This window comes from Chiloscyllium plagiosum, chromosome 35, assembly GCF_004010195.1.
Source record: "Chiloscyllium plagiosum isolate BGI_BamShark_2017 chromosome 35, ASM401019v2, whole genome shotgun sequence".
NCBI lineage: Eukaryota > Metazoa > Chordata > Chondrichthyes > Orectolobiformes > Hemiscylliidae > Chiloscyllium > Chiloscyllium plagiosum.
The window spans coordinates 29,253,055-29,266,223 of record NC_057744.1 but is presented as its reverse complement, the minus strand read 5'-3'; the positions used below and the strand labels follow the sequence as shown (position 1 = coordinate 29,266,223).

General features: G+C 40.6%; 1 protein-coding gene and 1 long non-coding RNA gene across 5 annotated transcripts in view; one reads left to right on the top strand and one right to left on the bottom strand.

Moving 5' to 3' along the window:
* The window catches only part of robo3 (roundabout, axon guidance receptor, homolog 3 (Drosophila)), a 561,002-nt gene that overhangs the window by 418,449 nt on the left and 129,384 nt on the right, over positions 1 to 13,169 (bottom strand). The gene's annotated exons all lie outside the window — the stretch shown is intronic.
* Positions 10,360 to 13,169, top strand: part of LOC122540720 — a 28,741-nt gene continuing 25,931 nt past the window's right edge. Inside the window, exons 1-2 of the long non-coding RNA XR_006309390.1 lie at positions 10,360 to 10,419; positions 10,798 to 10,921. This is a non-coding gene — a long non-coding RNA (uncharacterized LOC122540720). The remainder of the gene's footprint in view (positions 10,420 to 10,797; positions 10,922 to 13,169) is intronic.

Here is a 13,169-nt window from a genome sequence, read left to right as displayed (position 1 = left end):
GTCAATGCCTTCTTTATCTCAGCATAAGACCTTGCCAGGGTGACGAGCCTGCAAATGGGTCATGGCCAGGGAAACCACGGAAACCTCTCCCATCACAGGGGAGTGTATCTCAGGGACCCACTATCCACCAGGCAACTACTTGTACTCCAGAGATACAAATGTGAGGATCTTTGATTTCGTGTGGTGAGGGATAGAATTGAAGACCAGTCAGTGTAGAGAGGGTATTGATTTGGACAAAACCTTTAATCCATCATTGAATCCTTTCAAATATTTGCTCATGAATACTCTCATGAAATCAAGAATGATCATGTCAAATCCAATTTCACTGATGGGCAAATATTAAGAGAAACAGTTACATCTGAAGATGATTGTTCAGTGGTTGCTAGACATTCCTAGTCAGCTCACAAAATCCATACATCCTGCAAGCAACATTTTCATTATCACCAGTACTTACCATACATACTGTAATCAGAGAGCCACCAAATAAAATGCCAGAGTGTTCGATGTAATGATAGTTAATTGGCATTGGGACAGCCCGTAATAGATCATATTCAACAAGTAAAAGATTGTGATATATGATGGCACGGATCAATTGAATATGTACCATCAATATTAGGTTATCATCACCAAGGCTACAGCCACCATGTCACTCTGAACCAACAGTAAATATGAAACAAAAAGAAAATGCTGTGGATGCGGAAATCAAAATGGAAAATGGTGGAACTATGCAGCAGGTCAGGTGACCTTGTGGAACGAGAAATAGAGTAAACATTTCAGGTCAATAACCTTTAATCAAAACTCATAAAATAAATGTTTTGGGAATGGAAGACCTTGGACAATCTACTCTGGTGTCAGTCTTGGATTAATGATAGCATTTTCATCCTGGTGACTGACGGACACAGTTCAACGCTATATTCTGAGACGCAAATATATAATCTCAGTTAACACGTCAGTCCTGTCCTTGAGGGAATGCTGCACTATCAGAGATGCTATCCTGCAAACACAAACATGCCAATTCTCCTTGTTGCATGTAAACTATCTTGTGGTGCAATTTTTCAGAAGAGCAGAGGACCTACCCTGATCCCCAAACCAACATATATCATTCAACTACAAAAAAAATCAATTCAATTATTACTCTCATTATTGATTGTGGGATCTGTCTATGAGTCAATTGGCTGCACTGTTCCCTGAAGTACATCTGTGGCAATGCTTCAAAAGTGCTCAATTTACTGTGAAATACATTGAGACATCTTGAGGCTATAAAAAGCACCAAACGGATGCAAAATCTATTTTTTACTGTGCCCTTTCAAATAATCACTCATCATGTTCCATAGATACTAGAACTAAAAATTCTTTCAAAATTTACATATCATTGTAGTTTTCACCAATCTGAAATAATTGGTAAAAAGCAGTAAATCTTTTGATTTATTTCCAGATCTGAACTCTGCTCTTTCTCCACTACCTTCAGTCTTTGTACTGCACCTTTAACCCTGACGTGGACAGACCCATTCTCTGGATCTGAAAAACTTAGGGTTTGCTTATCTTTGGGATAGGACAAGCTGGTCTGTGCCACTACAGTTAGGAATAATGTGAACTCATTATCAATAGTTCATGATCAGTATACTAATGTGTTTGAATGACTCCCAGGCATTATTTTGCCTTTCCCCACTGGAAGAATACTCAGCAGCAATAGCAGTTGAGAGTGAAATAGGAAACAGAAATAGATTTTAATGACTGCGCTTTAAAATGCTGCCCACACAGGAACTAACAAGCTGATTCAGAAAAAAAGACTGAATCAGTCAAGCTAAGAAACAACTGTCAGTGCTCCCTAGCCAGTAGCTTGTCCAAATAATTATATATTTTTTTGCTGCAACACCTTTGCACGGGGAGTGTGGAACCAGTCAACAGCTAGTGAATGGACCACAGACTTGGATGAGGGTCTGAAAGTGTGGGTGGTGGGCTTATGGGCTGGGCATTCATCTGCAACTGGGAAATGTTTGGAGAAAGTGGGGACCGAAAAGCTAAGTAAAGAAATAGATGTCATCTCTTATTCTCCATCTCAAAATATTTTGTGACAGATTATGGACTTGGAATGCCAGTGGGTGATGTCAGTGAACAAAAATGAAAGACTCGTACGTACATTGCAACTTTCACAACCCCAGGACCTCCCTAAGCTCTTTATAGCTAAGTGCAGTGATCACTGCTGTAATGTTGGGAAGGTGGGAACATGAAGAAAACTTACACAACAGCAATGTGATAATGCCTAGATAAATGTTTTTTGAGGTGTTAGTTGAAGGATAAATATTGGCCTGCCTCTGTGTCTGTGGGCTGTGGGAAAAAGATTAACCACTGTTTCCAGTCTTGACTAATAATAAATGCCCTCCTGCTGAAAAAAATGAATGTGAGAACAGGATTTGGCCCAATTGCAGTTCCCCTTCAGGGTAGAATGCCCTCCAGACATCCAGTGTCAACACAGATACATGAACCCTTTGTCAAATTACCTTCTGGACTCAGAACCTTCGAGAGAGAAGGAAAACTTGGAATCAAATGCTTATTCTCTTCTTTGGCATTGCTATTAATTTAAATCTGCTGCCTATCTGTTTTGAGTCTTCAGACCTGGCAGTTAATTCAATCTGAGCAAGTCATTATTATTTAGTGAGGGCATTATAGGTCATCAATCTTTGAATGGGGGTGGCTACATTTTTCTGTGGAAATCTTGGAAACAAATTCCAAGCTTTAGTGTGGACACTTCAGCATGAAAGCTTCAATCATGTGAAGACTGTTCCTGATTTTTAAAGTCAATCTTGCATGTAATGACACCTTACCTATCAGATTCCATATGTCTTATTTTTGTCCAGACAACAGATCTACCGTCAGCATCAAACTTGTCATAAAATGCATCTTTCTGCCAGTGACCACAATTCATTCCAAATGACATGGCCTTGCCGTCAGAGCTGAGGTCATATGACCATTGCCATGATACTGAGAAAGCTTCAGCAATGCTGTGTTAGGGACTCTATGTTACCAATGGATCGCAAGGATCTTTCTCAAGAAATATGCATGCAATGAACTTAATCTGCATCCCTGCTTCTGATATGTAGTCAAGGGTTCCACACCACACAACAGGATGTAGTATGTAGACCTTTTGGAATCTTAGTCATATAGTTATTGAGAGTTTTGAGTCATTCCAGTATCCAGCTTGCAGTTTTGTAAATGATGCAGTTGTACCAATGCAAATTTATCTTGTCTTATTTGGGATCATTTCACTTTTTTGTTATTTACTCCTGGGATGTGGGCATCACTGGCTTGGCTAGCATTTATTGCCTGCCCCTAGTGTGATGATGATGCCCCATTAACAAGGTTATGTTGTCTTTGGCTTTTTTCGAGAGGGGTGGTAAAGGCAGAGGTTCCAATTTGTCTGGAAATGGCAACTTGAAAGCAAGGGCAGGGGAGTGGCCAGTTCTCCAAGTTCAGGTTGTTTTTCCAGTTTGGTCTGTTTTTAGTAAGCAGTCAAAAACTGTTGGGAGTCTTGAGAAACAGCCACAGTGAAAAGAGGTTCCATGCTTCAACAGAGGTCTTGCCTAAACTTTCTCTCTGAAATCTCTCTTGCCTGTAAGAACCTGCGTTTGAATTTACCTTTTGCCAAGGGGTGTGTTTGTGGAATGTGCAGGGATTGGTACAGCTCTGTTGTTAAGTTGCGATAGAGTCAATTGGGCTATCAAATAAGTTGTTATTCTAAATTCTGTTTTCCTTTGTTCATGTTACATACATAGTGTTTCAATAAATTCTGTTTTGTTTAAAGCTTAGTGGTTTGACCAGTTGCATCACTCCTGGAATATCCACTTCACGTCTGTCTAAAAGAAAATAGAAAAGTTACCTGCTTAAAATATTTTGAAAGTGTCTACCCTGGTCCATAACACTAGTTTCCCTTGAGATGGTGGGGGTGTGCTGCCACTCTGAAACGCTGCAGTTCATATGCTGGAAGTAGACCCACAATGCCCTTAGAGGGAATTCCAGGATTTTGACCCAAAGACACTGAAGGAATGCTGATAAATTTCCAAGTCAGGATGGTAAGTGGCTTGGAGGGGAACTTGCAGATTGTGAGGTTTTCATTTGTCTGCTACCCTTGTCCTTCTGTGTGGAAGTGGTTGTGTTTTAGAAAGTGATGTCGAACAGACCGTTGAGTCTAGATAGCAGAGTTCATCCACACCTTTCAATTCAATGTAGATGTAGTGCCACTCTGGGTTGACACTTTGATTAATAGTGAGTGTCCTTTCTAGGCTGACTCCTTCACAGCAGTTGAGAAACTGTTTGGAATTGACTGCTAGATTGCAAATCAATGTAGTGCAAAAGCTGCAATTTCAGCAAACAGCAGTTCAAACATCAGAACATGTTTCACTTAGCTACAAATGGAAGGTGATGATTCAGACAGATCATTTGAGTATCTATAAATGTTGAACGTTGAAATGAACTGAAATTGAATCAATGCCAAATCCAAAAGAAGTATTTCTTTTTAGATCGTCCAACATTTCCACGGTTCGAATTAGATTGAAACTCTCAAACAGCCAGAAACTGCCCTTGAGATTGAGCAAACAAACTTTCTTTTTTTCTGATCTGAATGCAGTGAGTGACAGGCCAGGAGGTGGTGGTCACTGGTGACTGCCAGACCCCAGAGTTGCACACAGTAACTCATCAAGAGACTGCCCTCCCCTCCTGTGCAGCATCCCTGTCTCCACAGTCCCTTCCTGTGATTCTAACCAAGAAAGCTTACAGGCTTCCTGCTCTTAAACAATGCAAACAGTGTCACTCTCACATCTGGCTGCCTCTTGAGTTACTTCTTGTGCCTTCTCCTGCCCCTCCCCCAAATGGGAAGGCTCCTTCCTTTTCAAGTATTACACATACTGATGCAGGATGTTTAAGGCATATGGGATACTTAGAGTTGCATTTTTTAAACCCTCTGCCTGTACCCCTTTGATTTTCTCTTCAGTCGTCTCCCTTAATCATTTTCTGCTATTAGGCAATCCCAGGTTACCTTCCATCTGTGTAAAGTTCCACAGTACATCACTGTGTTAAATGTATCAGTGCAAGTTTTTGTCATTGTCTTAATTAGAGAGTTAGTCAAACAGAAAGAGAGAAAGAAAGAATTTGTATCACTAGTACCTTATACAACCTCTTAACATAACAAAAGCTTTGTAATGTGGTGACCAATTTGCTCAGAACAAAGCCTGTGGAACAGCAATGAGAGACTTGGCCAGATAATCTGTTTGGCAGCATAGAATAAAGGACAAATGTTCCATTGGATACTCGGAGGATGGCACTTCTCTTCTTTGAGTTGTACCATAAGATCTTATCTGTTCACCTGAGAGGGTAGGTGATACCACAGTTTAATATTTCATCAGGTGACACCTCCAACAGTTCCAGATTTCTTTATACTTCACTGGAGTGTTGCCTCAGTTCTGTAGTGCGGCTGTAACATGTGACCTTTTGATTCAGAGGCTGCAGCAGGCTGAGCCAAGATGGACATAGAGGGGCATTACTGACTCAGTTCAATAGCTCACCTTTCTAAATGGCATATTTTGGTTACTGAATTAGTACCAATAATGCCTTCAGTTTATTGAGACCTTTAACATAGATGTTCACTGGCTGCTATGTTTTCAGGCTCTTCAAAGGTTCATTTGGTTATGTCTTGAGCTATAGACCTGGATGATCGGCTGATCTTAGGCAGGGCTATGGTATGCATTATGACCTGAGCACTCAAAGTTTCAGGAGGGGACATTCAAAACTAGGAATTGTATTTGTTCACACTTGAGCCCATTACTGAGGGAGTAATCCATTGTTAGAGATGTCGTCCTTTGGTTGAGATGTTCAGCTGAGGCCTTACCTGTCTTGTCCATTGATCCAGGTAGATATTGAGGATCTTACAATACTTTATCTGAATAAAGTCAGAGGGTTCTCCACATCATGGAAACCCGAACCTGTAATTCTTTTTCCCAAAAGGCCATGGATGGGGACCAAATAGGACTTTCGGAACTGAGACTATTAGAGTTTTGTTAAGGAATATTGATGAAGGAGGATGAACTCAGTTAAAGTACAGGTCAGCCAGGGTCTAACTGAATGTCACAGAACAGCCTCAAGCAGTCAAGCAGTTCAATGGCCCATTTGTCTTCTTATGATCTCTTCCCTCTCAATCAAACACCCTAAAACAGATTCGTTTTTGCAGGACATGACTACATTAAAGAGGCTGATATGCATACCTATAAGATAACAGTGATTGTAGTCCAAGGACTTAACAGATTGCATATTGTGTGGTGAATTGATGTACTGATGTGCTAAGCCACTCCTCCAAATTCAGGCATCGGAACGCATCTTGAAATAGCAGTGGCCATTTTAGATGCAACACCGTGAGGTGAATCAGATTTCATAAATTCTCAAGGTCAATGTCTGTAAAAGAAATGGTTACAAATCTTTGTTATAAAATGATCACGTAAGGCATTCCTGTTGCCATGGTGGCAATGTATACAGGCACCTCCAAGGAATGTGTTCAGGGACAGACTCCACAGCTCCAGGAATTTTAACTAATAACAAACACAAATGCAACACAAGGTAATTGCATAAGAATATCCTGTAAGTATGATAAAGGTTTCCAGTGGCTGCACTTCCCACAATTAAGTATCTGCCATCGAGTATAAGCACTTACAAAACATGGCTTTTAGCTCCCACAGATTAACGTTCACATTCATCCCTGTACTATTTAAAAAAGATGACAGAGGGAAACCAGGAAATTATGGACCAGTCAGCTGAACATCTGTTGTGAGGAAATTATTATTGAGTCTATAATTAAGGATAGGGGTCTAAACACCTTGAACATTTTCAGAGCAGAGGAAGCCAGCATGAATTTGTCAGACCGAAACCTAATTGAATTTTTGAAGAGATAACTAATGTATTCACAGAGGGAAAAGAAACAGTAAATAAAAACAGTAATACTTTGAATGCAGTTGTTGTGCTGTACCTCCATTTTGAAACATACATGATAATTTGTGCCAATATGTATCATTTGACAATTTTACTGTTTGTTTCCATCTCAGAATGACAAGAGAATGTCAATGGATGTTATTTATATGGACTTCCAAAAGGCAGACAATAAAATGTCCCAAAAGCAACAGATATTTAAGGCTGAAACCCATGAAACTTATAGCAAATTGGTGTCTTGTCTGGGCATTGGCTGAGTGTTAGGAGACAGAAAGAAGTGATAATGGGAGGGTAGTTGAATTAGCGGGAGGTATCTGGTGGTGTCCCATAAACATCTGTTGTGGAATCTTATCATATTCATAACTTATAAAACATGAACCATTATTAACATGGAATTTTCTGGAACTTCCTTCTCTTTTTAAGAATGAACACTAAAATTGCACAGATAGTGACTGCTGAGAGCTATCTGATTGGAACTGTGAATTTAAGCTGCCGCACGGTCTTGAAAGGACAAAGGATGTCTTCGTCTGAAGAAGTCTCTAGGTCCTGAGGTTATTCAGAAGAGATTTCCTAACTGGGATGCATCATTTTTCAGAAACCATGACATTGGTTGTCTCAGACCTCGTTGGTGAGTTGCTGCACACAAAGGCCCAGGTTGTGGCAGTTCAATCAAGTCCTAAAACTTCTTTAGTAAGGAACCTAGTAAGGCAGCCATCTTGGTCTCCCACTTAAAATAAAGTTTTCAAATCTGAGAAACACAGACCAACAATAAGAGCAGAAAAATCCATATTGTGAGAACTACAGAAATATATCCAAGTTTACAAAGGTAGTCAGCATTGGGATTAGTGCAGATAGAGGCATAAATGTTGTTGACGTGGCACCATTTTGGAAATGTAGGTAAAAGTAGGAACCTAAATAGGAAAGTAGAGAGTACTTTGTAGATTGTAACAAAATATTAGGAATGGTTGAGTCCAATAACATGGAGCGTCTGTGTGCAAAGATCATTAAAATGTCATGAACAAGTACAGAAAACAAACAAAAAGGCTAACAAAATGGTGCTTCACATCTACAAGAGGAAGAAGTCACACTTCAGCTATACAAGGCCATGGTTAAACCACGGGAATCGATGTTTCGGGCACATGCTCTTCATCAGGTTAGATCACACCACTGTGTGAGCATTTCCAGGCCAGATAACTTTCAGAAATTATATTGGCCTTGGAAAGAGTGCAATGCAGATATATCAGAATGATTCCTTGGTAGGATGCTTAAATTGCATGGACAAATTACACAAGATGTGCAGATGTACAAAATTGCCAATAGTGTTCAGGGATGTGTAAGTTAGGTGCATTAGTCAGGGATAAATGTAGGGGAATTGGTCTGGGTAGGGTCGTCTTTGGAGGTTCGATGTGGACTTGTTGGGCTGCAGGGCTATTTCCATACTGTAGGGATTCTTCCTCTCTGATTCTTTTTAGGATAAAATTATGAAATACTCCTGCACACAAAAGGTGCTAGACAATCGTAATTGTTTCACAAATGACAGATGATAAGATCAATTTCTGATCTTAATCCTGAAATCTTTGTTAATTGAGGTTACAAAAAGATAAGGGGTGAAAGTAAATATGCCACTGGTCAACCACACTCTGTGTGAATGGGGGATCTGGCTCGAAGGGCAAATTGGCCTCCCTCTGTTTCTTGGGAACAAACATTTTTCTCCTTCTAAAACAGAATATAATTTATAAAGTCACAGATTCATACAGCACAGAAACAGACCATACAGGTCAAACAATCCATGCCGACCATATACCCAAAGTAAACTAGTCCCACCTGCCTGCACTCAGCTCATACCTCTCCAAGCATTTCTTCTTCATGTACTCATCCAAATGTCTATTAAACATTGCAATTGCATCTGCATTCACCACTTCCTCTGGAAGTTCATTTCATGAACCACTCTCTGTGTAAAAACGTTGTCCCTCACATCTTTTTTAAACCTTTTCAAAGCAAAGTTCGACACAGCAGACATAGTTTGACCTTAATCCCATTTACCCTTCTCCTTGCCAATCTTGTCTCTCTTGAAACATATTTGATTGCCTCTGAAACTCTCTTCCACCATTCACTCCAATGGTTTTCCATGTTGACCCATTGCATATATCTATTATCTTTCAGTGAGAAAGAAATACTTACTCTTCATCCAGAATGCTTAACTTGTGTTTCCTTTGGAATTTACTTCCCTGCCAAACCCTACCCCCACCTCCTTTCACCATAGTCAACAATCTAACGAGATCAAAGTGGCCAGAATCTCTCCATCTGGCCATACATATTATTAAAGCCTTTGTATATGCATTTCCCATCCTGTTTCCTGGTGTCATAATACATTTTTAGAATACGCTTTAATGTTAACTATTAACATATTGAAACTGGGTATGTCAACATCTAAATTGGAAACTAAGGTTGTTCCTATGGGAAGGTTCAGCAAGTAGGTAGCTCAATGGATCAGAATTCTGAAGGCTGTCTCCCAATTAGATAGCCATTTCGTGGATGAAATGAAATAATTATTTTGGTCAACTGACCAGAACATATGTCTTGACTAACTTATTGTAATCTTGAAATCTTCAAATAAATTAACTTGAAGTCCCACTTTGCAAAATGGAATCAGAACACTTAATACTTAATCTTTCTTCCTGAATGTAATTCCTGATAAATTTATTTGTTATCCAGCTCTGTGATCTGGCAATAATCCATAGAGTTTGATTTTCACCAAGTAAAGGATAGAATCACCAGAAATGATCCCCAATACGTTTGTGAACGTTTTATGTTGGTACTAAGTGCGTGACTGCTCAGTTACTGTTAATTCATGCCTTAGAAAGAATCTAAGTCATAGCCATATCCACGTTAATGTTTTCAGAAACGGTTGGGTGGGGGGAATGGAGAAGGGGCAAATAATAAAGAGAATAACTTGCGATCTCTTTTTTTTGGTCGAGGGAACAGGAAGCAAACAGGTGCCATCTGTTTCAGGGATGAAATTTGCTGGCTGGAAATGTGGCAGATTCAAATGCAGTATTCAAGAGGAAATTAGATGATTATTTAGATAGAAATGATATGCAGCCTTATAGGGGAAAAAAAGCAGGAGAATGGCACTGAATCAAAATGCTGAAAAAGCCAGCAAAGACATAATGGGCTGAATGGCCTCCTGCTACACCATAACAATTCTGTGGTTCTGATTCTGCAAATTGATGTACAATGTTTCAAAGTGCAATTCAAGCACACTGTTTAGTTTTCCTCATAGCTTGTAGAATCTGATTGACAGGGGTATTGCAAATTTCTCCTTTTATTGCCTTGTACCCATTACTATAGATAGAATTCTTATAAGCATTTGTCTTGTGGTGATCACGTCACCAGCTAAAGCTGTGCAGTCCCTGCAGAAGAGCCACATCAGCTACTTGGAAAAAAAAGGTTTGTTTGAATTAAATTTGGTGATTAATGTTTTGCACACCTTAATGGGGTCAAACGTTTTGCCTACGTTTTTGTGCATATGTGTCAATGTATGCATACATGCATATGCACATAAATGTAAGTCACAATTAAGAGACTCGAAATGTTTGTGAGAGACGGAGGATAGCGAACACTGAGCAGCCACTGTATTCTGCATATTGGCAACAGCCTTAGTAAAGACACTCTCTCTCAATTTAGCAACCAGTAAGCCCGTCCTCAGTTTCTGACTGAAAATAAACAGAGCCCATATGTTTAGCTTTGTTGGCTGTCTCTCACTATTGTCATGGTGGTAAGGCCCCATTCTGTGCATGGACAAAGCTGTTATTGTTTCCTCTACAGAGCTCCTGTCAGCCACAGTTGGACCTGGTTATTGTTTCTGATGGGTTGCCCACATGTTCTCCTTGGTGTGCTCCCGACTGCTGATGAACTACTTTGTCAAGTTCTGACTGGATTTATGAGGAAGGTAAGGAATATTGGTTCATTTCCTTTATGGGGGGGAGAGATGGTGGTGGCAGGGTTGAAGAAAGAATACCATGGGGCCAGTTGACAAAACTTCAGTGTACAACGGGAATTGATGAGTTATTCACTACAGTTAAGGACTCACACACTAAAGGACAAAAATTAATGTTTGGAGGTCAGAAATAAGATAGCCAATTAAGTACAGCTGATTCACACAAAGGACATTTGAGTTATGGAGCAAGCAAGCAAGTTCATCGACTCAAACTACAGATTTGGACAGAGAAGAAAATTGACATGTCTGAAGTAAAGAGGTTGAGAGATGTGAGATGAAGGAAGTGTTTGGGACTGATTGATGTATAAAGGAAAAGTTTTTTGGTGTTAGTGACTATTTCCTGATATTGGTATTGTCTTCTGATCTTGGAATGGGGTCTACAAAATCAGCTTAGGAGCAACTCACTCAATAATAAGATTAATAATGACTATACCAGGAAATGTAATGAATTCGAATGTTCTAAAGATAGCCAATACAGGTTTGATGAGTGATTAAGCTTCAACTGTCCTGTAATAACTCTTATGGGCAGTATTTAAGGGAGGTAATAGAGCTCTCGCCCATTGGCTGGAGAGCCTGTGAGACCCAGGTCATTTCCTTGGCGAGAGTGGGTTGGGCAAGGGATAGGGGGAAGAGTCATGAAAAGGTGCCAAACAGGCATTTAACTGGGCACTGGCAGGCCTTCCTTGAGTTCAAGGACCCCGGGTGGAAATCCTGCCCTTGCCGAGATTTGCCAGCCAATTAGGAGCTTGAATTCATGCATTGCTTGGCAATGCCAATGGAATGATGGTTATGGCTGGCAATGGACCCACGCAAAGGCCAGAGGGGCCTAGGAGTGTGATAGTGAGGTGGGGAACATGGTGCGTGGGCAATAGGGGATGATGGGGGTAAAGGCTGGGCGAAGCCTCTCAGCTGGGGCGCCTTCTGTTGTATGTTGAAAATGGTGATAATAATGTGATAATGAACTACAACAGTAACAGCTGCATCAGCAGACCTGTGCAAGAGACTTTGGAGAGGGAATGGAACAGTCTGTACTCATGAGAGATATAGTCGCAACAGTGTTTTGTGCAATCCTATGTGCAAAAGTGTGCGGAAACTCCACAGAATCAGAGTTGAAAAGGATGGCACTGAAATAGCACAGCTGGTCAGGGCTTATGCCCGAAACATTGACTCTCCTGCTCCCCAGATGCTGCCTGACCGGCTGTGCTTTTCCAGCACCATCCTTTTTGACTCTGATCTCCAGCATCTGCAGTCCTCAGTTTCTCCTACAGAATCAGACAGCACAGTTAACCATTACAGGACACAACTAATGGAAGAGACACAGATTTCCATCTCACCGACATATGAAATAAAACCCTGAGCAACATCTGTCAGCACAATATAAACCTCCTCTCATTGCCAATGAAAGGTGAAAGCCTTCAACAGTGGGACCTACCTTGGGAGCCAAAAAAGAACTCCAACTGTTCAAGTTGCTCATATAGCAGGGCCCCAGCTGCCTCACTGGCAGGTGATGCACACTGATTTCCCATTGAAGGGGCTGAGTTGGGGGTAGTACAGGGGTTTGTCCATGAGCCAGACTGATCAGCTCAGATTTCATCGAGGGAGAGTTGGGAAGATAGCAGAGTCTCCACTCGCCCAATGAAATGCCACTCTCACCATTTTAGCTGCCTTAGGAGTAGACCATTAAATACTGCCCCTTGAGTCTATTTAAACACACTTAAATTGCAACCTGTTTAATCCAGAGATTGAGCTGAGGGCTGTATTTGCCTAAACCACCACTGGAAATTTCCTGGCATTGTTTTCCTCTTCCTCCCTTACGAAAACTGTGCTGAGGTCTCAGTTGGTCCCCAAGTCTGATAATTTTCCATCAATGGCCTATAGTCTATTGAGATTTGGTAGGACTGCAATGATTTTATGAAATTCATTTTGCATCAGACCAACGCATTTCTATATAGGATTCTGGGTAATCCAAGATGGAGGACGGGAAAAATTTCTGGCTGTAAGAGCTGCTCCTTTTTTTGAGGTATTTTAGGTGCTGGAGGTGATTTCCTTGAATTCCAGGAGCAGCAATTACTGTTTTATATGCTGTTGCATTGTTTTGGAACTTTGGAAAAAAAAAGTCAAAACAACAGCAGTTTAAAAGGGAGAAGAGCAGACAAAGGAAGCACATGGTGAGGACAGTGCAGGAGAGAGAGAGAGAGAA